The 10,528-nt window shown below is 42.7% G+C and overlaps 1 protein-coding gene across 1 annotated transcript in view; it reads right to left on the bottom strand.

Moving 5' to 3' along the window:
* LOC149311390 (uncharacterized) overlaps nt 1-10,528 on the bottom strand; it is a 156,076-nt gene that overhangs the window by 113,812 nt on the left and 31,736 nt on the right. The window lies entirely within an intron of this gene.

Below are 10,528 nucleotides of genomic sequence, written 5' to 3'. Positions count from 1 at the left end.
CTCTCCAGACAGCTTTATCCCAGCCACTTTCATTAATAACTCTCTTGCTTCTGTAAAAACAATAACAAAAACCCTCTGTATTGTTCTTGCTGGCTGTGCAATTTGCAAATTTTAATTGACTTCAGTTTCCAAATGTCAGTTTTTTATTTGGTGCAATTGGCATGCTATTTTTCTTTAACTATTAACAAAAATGTTTTTCATCCAGTCTTCCTATCTGAGTGCGAAGGAATAACCAACCCCCTCACTTCACCATGATATGGGACCAGGCCCTTTAGAATCACAGAATCAAAGAATTGGAAGAGACCACAAAGGCCATCCAGTCCAACCCCCTGCCATGCAGGAAATCTCATTCAAAGCATCCCTGACAAATGGCCATCCAGCCTCTGTTTAAAGACCTCCAAGGAAGGAGACTCCACAACACTCCGGGGAATTGTGTTCCACTGTCAAAAAGCCCTTACTGTCAGGAAGTTCCTCCTAATGTTGAGGTAGAATCTCTTCTCCTGCAGTTTGCATCCATTGTTCCGTTTATCTAGGATTGATTTCTAATGAGGAAAATAAGTTCTGAATGTGTGTGAGCGAGTGCACACATGAATGACAAATGACAAATAGCAAAGTAGGGTGGGACTTGGCTTTCTCCAGCTTTCATGGTCAACCCCAGGCAAGTGACAGAGGTGCTTATTCACCAGTTTTGCTGGGTTCCTCTGAAGCCAAGAGGAGAGGGTTGGGTATAAATTTCTAGTTCAACTAGCAGAGCAATAACAAGGCTTAACTGATTTGTGGCTGCAACTTAAAAAGATTTCTCAGGGGTTATTTGCATTTACACTCGTCCTTCCACATTTGCGGCTTTGACTTTTGCAGCTTTTGATTATTCACAGATTTTATTAATACATTCTCTCTAGGAATATCTAGGTCCTCCAGTGCTACTGTATGGTCAACTTTAACCAAAAGTCACACTGAAGGACCTAGAGATTCTTAGAGAGAACACTCCACTAGGCATTTCTAGCTCCTCCAGTGCAATTCTATGGTCAATGTCTGGAGGAGCTAGACATTCCTAGAAGGGTGTTCTCTCAGGTAAAAACATAGTGTTTTTGTTATTTGCCATTTTCCCACATTCACAGGGGTCCTGTGCCCCCTAGCCCCAGCAAATGTGGAGGGACAAGTGTACCTAGGTAGCCTCTGCCTTCTTTCCCAGGCACTGTGGCACTAGGGCTCACCTCCTGCTCAGCTCTGTATCCATTATCAGGACAGAAGCAAATAGGTTAGGTCATATATTCCTAAGCCCATCTTCTTAAGTAAGTAAGAAGAAGCATTCCCCTTATTTCACCTTGATCTGGGAAAAGTCCCTTTAGCTAAGACTTCTCTCTTAATTTCCAGATAGGAAAATGTGTTCTGTGTATGTGTATGTTTAAGTGACAAGCAGTGAGTAACTGTGCTTGGCAATTAATGCTTAATGACACAACCAGGAGCTGTCTCTAGGTCTCAGGGTTTGGTCTGCAAACCTCAGGGCCTGGGAAGGACTTAACTAGCAAACCTTATGTGGGATTCGTGTGGGTGTGAAACCCTGCTCTTAAATGCGAACAAGAAGCTTTCAGTAAAAGCCTCCCTAAAATATAAACCAGCAAAATCCAGAAAGCTTTGAACAGGCCTCACTGTGAGAGACCACAACGTGCACCACAGAGAAGGGTTCTTCTGTTAATGTCCAGACAAAATACAATAAAATGTGATTGTAGGAAACTATTTCCTGATCTTTATGCTCTGCTTGAAAGGTAAAATGTTAGCACTTTATATTTGCTTGAAAAGAGATCTTTAGGGAAAGGCTGATGTAAATTTACAAAATATTAGGGCACTGTGAGTAGGGTTGCCATAAGTCAGGACCTCCAAACCGGGAAAATGTAGGGCAAATGTAGGACAAATGTAGGACAAAATTTTCAAATGTAGGACACATCTTTTTTGAATGGAGGACATGCGAAAAAAAAATGATGATTTTTTTTTAAAATGTTAATATAAATGCATGTTTCTTAGGTATGATCAAAACGGAGGACATTTTGGCATTATTTCTAGACAGATGGCAGAAATGTACTTCCCTTTCTGGCCAAAAACCAGAAGAAGAGGAGGAAGAGTGGAAGAAGCAGAGGAGGAGGAAGAGGAAAAGAAGAAGAGGAGGAAGAAGAGGAAGTAGAGAGAAGGGAGAAGGGGAGGAAGAGGGGAAGAAGGAGAAGAAGAGGAGGAGGAAGAAGATGAAGAAGAAGGGGAACAAGAGGAGGAGGAGAGGAGGAAGAAGAGGAGGAGAAAGAAGATGAAGAAGAAGGGGAGGAAGAGGAGGAGGAGGAGGAAGAAGAAGAGGAGGAGGAAGAAGATGAAGAAGAAGTGGAAGAAGAGGAGGAAGAAGAGGAGGAGGAGAGGAGGCAGAAGAGGAGGAGGAGGAGGAGGAGAAAGAAGAGGAAAGGCTCTTTCCCCTGCCTGGCTGCCTCCGTCGCCGGCGACGGAGGCCAGGAAGGGAACGGGCCTCGCTGAGTCGAGGCTCCTTTCCCTGTCTGGCCTCCATCGCCGGGGGGCGGGGGAAATCCCAGGGGCGGGGGCAAACCAGGGCGGGACCATGCGGACCCGCCCCAAACCGGGAAAGTCCCACCCACAGGCGGGATATGGCAACCCTACATCCAGTCCAACCCCCTGCCATGCAGGAATACACAATCAAAGCACCCGCAACAGATGGCCATCCAGCCGCTGCTTAAAAGCCTCCAAAGAAGAAGATTCTAGCACACTCCGAGGGAATGTGTTCCACTGTCAAACAGCCCTTACTGTCAGGAAGTTCTTCCTAATGTTGAGGTGGAATCTCTTTTCCTGTAGTTTGAATCCATTACTCTGTGTCCTATTCTCTGGAACTGCAAAAAACAAACTTGCTTCATCTTCAGTATGTATCCCTTCTAGTAGTTAAACAGGGCTATCATATCACTTTTTAATCTTCCAGCTAGGAAAGTAAATCATTACAGAATAATATCACTGATCTTCCTGCAGTGAGATTTTAGATATACTGCACAGCACCTAGCACAATGTTGGTGGCCCAATAAACAATTGCACTTTTTACTGTTGGAATTTGGCATCTGATGACAAAGCCACTGGAGTGGAAATATAGCAAGGAGGGGCTTAAAGGTGTTAGGGCAATATAAATTGATTCGCTGAGTCAAATTGAACTGTCACATGGAGGACAATAAACTGAAAGCCTAACTGAATAATCAAATTATTATGGTTGAATAGATATAAGTTGAATCTGTAACTTCTGCATGAGTAACTGTGTATTAGGCGGTCCCCAAAACACTACCTGCTAAGCTGCTCACACTCATCAGGAGGTCCACAATGGAAAGTTATTTCTAAAGTTTTCCTAAATTACCCAACTGCTGCTCCATGCTCTGTTGAATTGGCTCCAAGTTCATTACCATATGGCTATGCATGCTTTGACATGCTTTTCTCAGTCCTCTTTAGTTTCACTGATAAAACTGCAATTACAGTCAGCCCTCCATATTCGTGGATTCAACATCCAAGGCCTGAAAATATTAAAAATACAGTGCGCCCACGTCATACGCGGGTGCATTATACGCAGCTTTCAGCATACGCTGAAAGCTATGCCAGAAGAAGCAGAATTTCTTTTATGAGGGGGGGGGTCTGGAACGGATCCCCTGCATAAGAGAAGGGACCACTGTAAATCTATATTCCCGAAAGTAAACCTTGATTTTGCCATTTTATATACGAAACACCATTTTACCATGCCACTGTATGAAGTGGGCCTTGAGCATCCACTGATTTTGGTATCCAAAGGGGGTTCTGGAACCAAGCCTCACTGGATACCAAGGGCCCACTGTATGGTGCCATTGAACTCTCCGCAAAAAATGGTCAGAAGGGAAAGTGAGCTGGGGAAGAGAGGGTAGTGGTATAGGTCTGATGAATCCATCCTGGGGATGTAGGAAAGCCACCTCTATAGACTCCTTCCTTGTGCCCAAATTGCATGTTATCTGACCCAATAAATGGGTCAGGGAGGTGAATAATAATAATAATAATAATAATAATAATATTTATTTATATCCAATCCCAATATGAAACACAATCAGGGTGGCTTACAACATTAAGATACACATTCCCAAACTATCATTCCCACCCACCCCTAAAATACAATTAAACAGATTAAAATTAAAACATACTTAAAATTCACAAATAACAATAAACAATGGCTATAGCGAGGTCAGGTCAGAAGCTGGATTTCCTTTCTTTTAGTGGCTGAGAATTTATTCAGGAAAGGCCTGCTGAAAGAGATCCATCTTAACTGCTTTCTTAAAGCTGTTATGGGTGGTAATATGGTGGATCTCATCCAGCAGGCCATTCCATAATCTGGGAGTGATATCCGAAAAGGTCCTCTGGGTGGTCGTAGACAATCTCGTTTTTAGAGGCTGTAACAGATTCCTCCCAGAGGACCTGAGTGCACGGGGAGGATTATATGGAAGGAGGCGGTCCCAAAGATAGGTTGGACCCAAGCCATTTAGGGCTTTATAGGTAATAACCAACACCTTGTACTGGGCCCAGAAACTAATGGACAGCCAGTGAAGTGATCTTAAGATCAGTGTTATATGGTCTCTTCTATATGGATATGCCTGAGAACAGTCTGGCTGCCATATTCTGTACAAGTTGAAGTTTCTGTGACAATCACAGGGGTAGCCCCATGTAGAGTGCATTACAGAAATCCAGATGGGAGGTTACCAGAGCATGTATCACGGTCTCAGGGTCTCTGACTTCCAGGAAAGGGCACAGCTGGCATATCAGCCAGAGCTGATAGCAGGCACTCCTGGCCATCGTGTTTACCTGATTCATCATCAGGAGCAATGAATCCAGGAGCACCCCAGACTGTGAACACAATCCTTGGAAGAGAGTGTGACCCCCATACAGGACTGGAGGTTGTATCCCAATACGTGGGTTCGGGGCCGCTACTGTGAGTACCTCATTTTGTCTGAATTCAGCTTAAATCCAGTACATTACCATTTTAAGACAATCATTGAGAAGAGAGATGCTATCTGAAGCCAAACCTGTGGACCGAGACATGGAGAAATATATCTGGGTGTCAACGTACTGATAACACCCCGCCTCATGCCATCCCAATACATACATGGCACTTCCTGAGCCACAAAAACCTTGTTAATTTTAGCAGCGTTGATAGCTCCTTGGTGGCATCCCTTAATTTGTATCAGCTATATTACTAGTTTGTAGCTGCTCAGAAAGTAAAATTTTTATGTACTTCAATGAGCAGTTTTGTGGCTGAATATAGTTTCCTGAGGGATGCCATCTGGCTTCTGAATTGCTCCCTTGTCACCCTTTATGGCTGCAATTGCATTGCAGGAATGATGCAGTTTGGCACTGCTTTATCTGCCATAGCTCAATGTTATGGAATTCTGGGATTTCTAGTTTTGTGACATAGCCCTTCTCCATCAGAGAGCACTGGTGCCACCACAAATTACAAATCCCAGTATTCCACAGTCTCAAGCTATGGCAGTTAAAGCTGTGTCAAAACTGCATTATTTCTTAGTGCAGATTTACCCTACATGTCTTCAAACAGCTCACAGGTAGGAAAAGCTGAGTCAAGTGGAAAATAGGGGATTTTGTCTTTATTAAAAAGAGTCTTAATATATGGAATAGAGCTTTGCGGGGGGGGGGGGGGGGCATTCGTTTTTTTACTGCAACTCCCAGAAGTCTCTGGCCTGCATGACCACTATCCATGCTGGCTGGGAGGTGACTCTGGAAGCTGTAATCTATTTTCCAGGCTGTGCTCTGCAGATGGTATAACTGTATGCAATCACTCAGCCATCCTTGTCCAAAAACCACACTTGGGCGTACAGAGTTGTTCTGTTTCATTATGATCTCTGCAAGTCTTGCAAGATTTAAAAGAATCAACAAAAACTGTTTCACAAGAGATCACCAATAGGATTTCAAAAATAGATGCTGGGCATTAAGAAACAGTAGCTCTGTCAAACATTTCCACTCTTTCTGATACACTTGTAGTCAAATGTGTTTTTCTCTTTAAAATTTCTCCATGTTCCCATTAAAAGTTGGGAAACAGGAAGTAAGGGAGACTGGCAAACAGAAGAGAAACTGCAATCAGATTTTACTGTCATTATTTTTAAAGTTATGTTGAAGGTAGCAGGATCAAAATTATAAACATAATCAAAACTATGCTAAGACTATAGGAAGAATATAATGCTTGCTTATGTCAGGAGTGGAAGACCATGCTAAGTCAGAGGGCCAGGTTTCTGATCCTGAAAAACTTGATTTTAAACTTTTTTTCTTTACTGCAGAAGAAACCAGAGGACTGGTATTAATGAAATGTTTCTTCTAATCCACCTGGCATCACTGTCCAGTTTGCACTACACAATTTAATGTTGCCAGGTTTTCAAAATAGCAATAAGGGACAGTCAGAATTCATAACAATCAGGTGCTATTTAAAAGTGTGTATTCTACCTATTTTTGTTATTGCTGTGTGCCTTTAACTTGTTTCCCATTTATGGCAATCCTAAGGCTTTCATGGGGTTTTCATGGCAAGATTTGTTCAGAGGAGGTTTGCCTTTCCCTTCATCTGAGCCTGAGAGAGTGTGACTTGCACAAGCTCACCCAGTGGGTTCCCATGGCTGAGCAAAGATTCAAACCCTAGTCCTCAGAGTCATACTCCAACTCACAGACCACTACGCCACGCTGTCTCTCGAGCCTACCTATAGTATATTACATGAAATACTGTTTAAGTTAACCCCTTCATGTATTTATCTGTAATATTAACATATTCTCCACATTCATAAATTACACACATTTTTCTGTCTTTATGGAGGGCCCACAGAAAAAAATAGAGAATTTTTGGCATCTTGTTCAGTTTATATAAAAGGAAAAGTCATTCAACCTCAAAGAGAGGACATCCCTTCTAATAAAGGACATCTGCTAGCCCTATAAGGGACAAATTTTGTGGGTCCCAGATAATAGACATGGCTTATAATAAGGGACCAAATTATGGCACCTGGTTCTACTTTAATTGCCATCCAATTGTTTCCATTCAAGGGAATCCTGGGATGGATAGATGGATGGATTGAATTTCTATCTTGCCTTTCTCTTGGCATGAGATCCAAGGTCACTTACCGCCAGTTTAAAATAAAGTACATTTTGTTTAAGATCTAAAGTTTAGGAAGGGATCCATAGAATTCTCAGCCAGAAAGCTCCTCTAGTATCTCTGATCAAACTACAAATGCCAGGATGCCACAGGGTGCAGCCATGGCAGTTAAAGTACAACCATAGTACTGTAGTAGGAAAGCCCACCCCCATGTTAGTTTGAGCAGCTGTGTATATCTTGCCAGACTAGTAACAGGGGATCGCACAGCAATCACACAAAAGCCTTTCAAATGATATTGCGCTGATCCTGTCATTGTCCCATCAGTGAAGTGGAATTGTCCTGTCCTTGTCCTTCATCTTGCATTAATGGAAGAACCCATTAATGCATTTCCACGTCACTGACAAATTTATGACAGGATCATCACAACATGTGAGAATGTCTTGCATGCGATCACTGTCATAGACAAAATAAGGATAGGCTTTGCTCCCGTCCCCCATCTGATAATCTCCAGAGTTGTATCAGTAGTATGTATGGAAAAGTGATTCTGTGGTCACCCTTACAGCTGCTGGTCTCCTCTTTTACCAGGATGCACCACTACAGTGCGGGTGTTTTGTATGCAACCCACAAAATAATGTGTAATGCCAGAAAGCAACAAGTAGCCAAGACTGGCTAGGAGTTTTATAGGCAGTTGTTTCATGGTCCCAGGTGTGTAATTAGGTTAGTGTCTCTTAATCATCCCTGAGAGCAGCACAATCTTTCTTTGTCCCATCATCATTCAGTGAACGATGGCAACTGATCACCAGTGGCTGAAGCCTCTTGCTGGTGAGCAGGGTCTCATTCTGCCTCAACCCCTGGCTTCAATTTGTTATCAAAGGGTATGGATTTCTGGCAATTTGCATCCTCCTCTCCTTCTGACTCATCAAACTGTAGCCTATGAGTTATGACACAGTGAGCTCAATCAAAAATGGATGGTACCATATTAACTTTTATTTTTTTAAAAATATGCTGTTCTGAGAGCATTTCTGAAGAGCAAAGTGTAAATACAATTAAAAAAATAATTTAAAAGAAATTGACAAAATTTATGTAAGAGTGAGTCATTACAAAATCTGGTGATAAAAAGCAGGATTTTCTAGGTGCCAGCAAAGCCTACAGCTAGGGTGAAAAAGAGGAGCTAGATGCAGTTGATGATGCCTACAGTAACACACCTGGATCCAAAGCAGCTGTGTTTTTCTTGGCTACTGATGGAACAGTTAAACTGGGTATAAGTATTTGAGTTTGACAGTTTGAATATTGGACTAGGACTCTGGCAGAGCAGGGTTCAAATCCCAGCTCAGCCATGAAAACCCTAGATAACCTTGTAAGTCACATTTTCTCAGCCTCAGAGAAGGACAATGGCAAACCTTCTCTGAACAAAGGTTGCTAAGAAAACCCCATGATAGGTTTACTACCTTAGGGTTGCCATAAGTCAGAAATCACATAAAGGCACACAACAAAACAACAACAACGATGGAACATTAATGGGTCCCAATAACATACTATTAATATGAAGTGTTGAAGACTGAAAGCTAACAGTAGTAGTGTGATAACCAAATTAAACCAACAACACAACATCCTAATGCCTACTGCACATTTTATTTTCCAACTGCACAAAATGTGTCCAGCTGCACATTAAATAACACTCGGCTCCTGGGACTCTCCAGAGCTGCATGGACTGCCAAAAAATTAAAGACAAAGCACAAAAAGAAGGGAACAGATGTCCATTTCTGGTTTTGCAAAATGGTTACTTTTGGGATGTTAAACAGTTGGGAGGGTTGCAAACTATTTAAAAGGTAAATTAGCTTTCCAGAGGCAATTCTTTTAGGAAAAGCAGGAAAAGGACAATCAGGGGAGTCTGGTGGGTCTATAGTTTGAAAAATAACCCCGAAGTGGGCTGCATACAGCACCAGGGTCTCACTTTATCAAGCCCACAGTTAAGGGCTGAAAATGGTTTTCACAGCCATGTAATTCCACTGAGGATTCATCCTGAAATTAATGCTATTCTTGCTATTTCAGAATTGCTATGATTTCTCTCCTATCTATGCTACCTCTAGTGATGTGTTCCCACACAAGCTGTCTCCTTTGTTTCCCTCCCTCGCTCCCTGCATTTCCTATGTATTTGTGTGAAATAAACCGTCAACAAGATATTGAGTTCTCCCTCTGTTTCCCAACATACGACATTCTTTTAGAAGTCACTGCATGCCAGGAAGTAATTACTCTTACAGTAACAGATATATTAATTGTTGCATGTTTCCTTATGTTGATGCATTAAATTGTCTCAATATGCACTTCTCACCTCAGTCTGCATGCTACTTTTAGGTTTCAGAGGAGGCATTTATTTGGAACCATATAGCTAATCATATCCAAATCTTCAAAGGCTACACTTGCTTTCTGGGCCACCCCTCTAGGGGAAACTATTTCTGTTTTGAGACTGTGGATCGGCAGGGTGGGAGGAGAAGGGTCATGCAAATACAGAAAGACCTTGGTAACCTTGTAATGCTGCAGATTTTGTCTGCCTTTTCACGTGGTTCACATGGATAGTGACAACTCTGAAGAGGAGAAGTTCTTGTTCACATGTAGAATATCCACACAAGCAAGAAGCCTGGACTTCACACTTCCATGAACCTCTCCTCTTCAGATGTATCACTTATCATGGAAGGAAAACAAATATGAGGAGGGGGGCTACACTGCCCTCCCTGCTTGTTGATTCAAACCAGGTAAGTAACCGTGAACACGGCCATTTTGATTTGTTTGGAACAATGTGCGCCCAGCCTGAGGACTTAAGTGGAGGAGAAAGAGAGAGAAGTGTGGAAGCTGATGACTCCAATGTCACCCAAACAGATTCTGCTCAGGATTTTAGGCACGGGACAGACCGCCTGAAAAGGGCCGCCTGCTGGCAGCCTAATTTCCTCTGGAGGGAAGCCACAGCCGCCAAACCACGCGGCTTCTCTACAGAGGAAAAAGAACCCGGAAAAAAAGGTTCTTTTTGTGCCGCAGGGCTGATGTAACAAGTGCGCCAGGGGCACACTCGTTATGTAAGCACCATGCAACCATGGCAAGTTCTGTTTTTTCCATAAAGCAGCATAACTGGTGTATCTGTCAGAGCTTATGGAGCACAACTTTGCCATCTGAAAATGTGGGAGGAGGACAAGATCCAGAAACACCCACAAACTGTAAGCCTGTTCTTTTAGGAGGAGGAATGTGACTCGTCCAGATGCAACATTTCCATGATGAGTCTGGTTCTAGGAACACCCAACTTAGCCAGTTCCATCACAGCTGCATTACTGCAATATGATCTCTCTCTCTCTCTCTCTCTCTCTCTCTCTCTCTCTCGTATATACACACACAGAGAAGCTGTTAACC

This window comes from Sceloporus occidentalis, unplaced genomic scaffold, assembly GCF_023333645.1.
Source record: "Sceloporus occidentalis isolate IW3139 unplaced genomic scaffold, rSceOcc1.0.p SCAF_6, whole genome shotgun sequence".
Classification (NCBI taxonomy): domain Eukaryota; kingdom Metazoa; phylum Chordata; class Lepidosauria; order Squamata; family Phrynosomatidae; genus Sceloporus; species Sceloporus occidentalis.
The sequence above is the reverse complement of the archived record's forward strand: the minus strand, read 5'-3'. Positions and strand labels throughout refer to the sequence as shown.